This window comes from Grammomys surdaster, unplaced genomic scaffold (genome assembly GCF_004785775.1).
Source record: "Grammomys surdaster isolate TR1022 unplaced genomic scaffold, NIH_TR_1.0 126124, whole genome shotgun sequence".
Lineage (NCBI taxonomy): Eukaryota > Metazoa > Chordata > Mammalia > Rodentia > Muridae > Grammomys > Grammomys surdaster.
Window position 1 is genome coordinate 3,317,608 of NW_021620932.1, and position 3,741 is coordinate 3,321,348.

At 39.8% G+C, this 3,741-nt stretch overlaps 1 pseudogene; it reads left to right on the forward strand.

Annotated features, from left to right (window-relative positions):
* The first annotated feature begins 1,453 nt into the window (after positions 1-1,453).
* Positions 1,454-1,575, forward strand: LOC114611822 (annotated as a pseudogene).
* The last annotated feature ends 2,166 nt before the right edge of the window (positions 1,576-3,741 follow it).

Here is a 3,741-nt window from a genome sequence, read left to right on the forward strand (position 1 = left end):
CCAATCCTAGTTTCATGATGTGATCTGATATGGGAATATACTTACTTTGTCATGTGAATAATATAGAAGGCTACCTGAGAAACATTTAATAAAAAAGTGCTGTTTAAATTTCAGTAGTTTATTTGGGTAGAGTTTCACTAATACTAATGATATATTTTGGGCTCAATTTGTACATATCAAATTAGTAAGCTACAGTTCTATGACAACTTCATTTTTGCTAATTTCTTACACTTTATCAGCTTTCATTTAGCCAGTAGCATGTGAAGTATAGAACATATATTTCTACAACTTATAAAATAAAATGAGCAAAGTCTCCAAAATACTCATTAAATATTATATTACATTATTTAGAAAAAACAAAAGTAATAATAGATTTTCACTTTGCACATAGTAAAAATGAGACAACTATTGATTGCTTCATGTTATTCTGAAAATAGACGACATTGTTAAATATTTTTTTCTGATACTTCCTTTAACTGTACTAGTCAACCAATCCTAATAGATACAAAAGTTTGATTCATCATTTATTGAAAAAATTATAAATTTATCAAATAAACATGATATTTTAGTAAAGCAAATAATAATATTCTTAAGTTAAATTATGTCTTTATTGACATATTCAGAGTACAACTAACTATGTATTCCAAACCTAAGCAACATATCTACAATAATACTTGCATACGTAAGACTCAGGAAATTCACAGAAAAAGTGGAAAAATTGAGAGACAGAGAGCCAAGAAATATTTTGTGATATGTTTTTCTTCTAGTTATGACAGGTAAACCACATCCATGAAATCTAAACAATTCAGATCTTTAAACATGACTTAAACAATGTAAGTACCAGTTAATTTCCCACCACATAAAGGAGAAATTTCATGGATTCTTACCTCTAGATAAAGAGCAAAAGAAATTAACAATTGATCTGAGAGGCATAATTAATCTTGTAGAGGAATAACACCTCTGATTTGTTATCTAAAAGAAAATACTCAGCCCTACAAACATGTACATGTAGACAACACAGAATGGAGTATTTAGGTTTTTATTTATTTATTTATTTATTTATTTATTTATTTATTTATATGCAGGTGTAAAGATGGGTAACAAAAACAGAAGAGATGGTAAATGTTGTAGGGGGCAAAGATAGGAAAGGAGGGAGGAAGGAGAGGTCAAGCAATGAATCACTTTGGTTGCTGTGTAGACACTGGACAAGATAATAATGGTACTGACAAAGTTGTAAGATATCACATGAGTCAAGATGAGAGATGAGGTACTGTGTCCACAGGGCTACTATTCAAGGTAGTAAGCTTGATGTACTGACTGCTAGGCTTCTCTAAACATGCAAAGTTATTAAGAGTGATAACCACTCAATCCTATGGGATCCCCTGCTTGGAGTGGAGTAATGGAAGAGTACAGAACTGACCAAATTACATGGGTTGTAAAATTGAACAAATCCCCTACACCTAGAGTATGTCTGCTCGATCACATGTATAGCTATAGGTTGTAGAAGGGAGAGAGGCTATGTCTATACTTAGCATTCTGATCTATGGACATCTAAATGATTAGTAGCCTAAAACATCCTGAAAAAAAAGTGAGCATGAGACAACCACCAATCAGGTATTAGGCAGGCCTGGATGAGCTCCCAGGATGGGGAATAAGTCAGAGACTAGAAGAACCCTGCCTGGGACTGCAGGCACCCTTGTAGGAGTGAACCCAAGACAGACAACCTCCTCAAAGGGCCACTTAGGTGGGCCAGGGAAGGACTGAACTCAAGAATACCACCAGACTGTTGCCATGGGGCCTGGACATGGAGCTAGCATAAGATACCATCAGCCCAGAGCCATGAAGGCCTGAGGGACCAGACCTTGGAGGAGATGACCCCTGCTCAGGACCATAGTGCATGAGCAGAGCATATCTGCTATGAGACCATACCTGAGACAACCCCAGACACTGAGAGATCCCCAGATGCCCCTTCGAAGGACAAATAAATGGTGGAGAAGTGGAAGAGAATGAGAAAGAGAAGGATGTGGGCACAATGAAGAGATGCAGGACTGGAGACTCAAGGGTAGTGAAGAACAGCCTCGTATGAGTAGCTGGTGGCCACCGAGGACCATGGTGGAATCTTGCCCTATGCTGTCATTGGGTCTACATCTGGGTCCATGTTCCTGCACTGCTGGGCATGGGCATCTGTTACAATAAAGGGCCAGGAGGATGTCCCTTTCTGGGCTGCCACCCAGAACATGTTGACATCTGAGAGCTGAGTATAACTGGCTTCACCCCTCACCTGGGTATTGTTGGAGAGCTGGCACTGGGAACATGAGAACAGGAGAGCTTCTCCTGCCCCTAGACACTGTAATTGGGAGAGAGGCCTCACATATTGTATGAGTTGCAGGTGAGTGGGTCTGAAGCATACAAACATGGGAGATCTGGCCCTAGCATGAGCCTCCATGCAGTGGCATGGATGAGGGAGAGTTAGCCTCCTTCCCCTTCCCCCTGCCAACTGTGGCAGGTGGGAGACCTGGCCATGAGGTCATGAGAGCAGGAGAGCAGATCTTGTCCCTCCTCAGGTATAGTATTCAGAAGAGGAGAGCAGGCCTTGCACCTGGCCTGAGCAGCAGAGTAGAGCTTAGACCTGACCCTAGTTGTGAAGGTTGCTGGAAAGCCAGGACCAATAATTGACCAGCTCACATACCTCTGAGGCCCAGATCCAAAACTTTGAATTGGCAAAACCCAACATCTTCCCTTTCTATGAATGGTGGTAGTACGTGAAGGGAACATATTTATAGATTTAAAACTACAGGATCTCTAAGATAGAGGACAACAACAGGATATCTGAGAGAAGTCCCAGTGGGCATCCACTATTGACAGAGCAGAAGCCTAGAGACATCGTATCAGTCATTGCAATGAACATTTGCAAGCAAAGAAGTGTGGACAAAAGGGTATAAACACTGTGATACACTATTGTCCCCACAATAGTGTTTTTTTCTTTGTTGTGGTGGGGCAGTTGCAAGAATGGAGGACAGGAAGGGTTGGGGAGATGAGTGGCATTTGGGTACATAATGTGAAATTCACAGGGCACAAATAAAAAGTTAAAAAGTTTGAATAAATCCTACTCATGAGTTGTACCCACATTGGCAGAGAGTAGTTTGAAAATTCATATTTCTTCTTTATCTTAGCATGTTTACTTAATTTTTAATACAATAATGCATTTTCTTTATTATTATAATTAATCTATCATCTATTCATTAATTGTGTTTGTTTAGTGTCCCACAAAATATAATCAGGATTGTGCATCTGAGTTTGAACGTACTATCAGAGCCTGGTGAACTCACAAGTGGGTATGCAACTCCATATTCTGCCTCCCCTTCAAGTATAATTTGAATGTTGTCAACATATTAGCAGAATATTGTGAGGTCTTCTGAGCCAATCCCCCTCTGCCACCCCGTACCTGACTGATAGGAAGATGAAACCCTGGACTCAGTGGTAGTATACACATTTGCTGCGAGTTTGTAGTTACCATAGCTGTATATATCTAAGAAAGTGGTAGCTCACAATGCTCTCCCTGTGTTCTGTCTCATGCATTTTTCCTATCCTCTTTTCCACAACATTGTCTGTCCTTTAAAGAGAGACCACAGACCTTCTGACTAAGGTTAATCCCTTAACTGTTCTTTACTCCTGGCATTTGTGCAACCATGAGTCTTTGCATTTCACCTCCATTCACTGCAAAAAGACGTTACTATATTT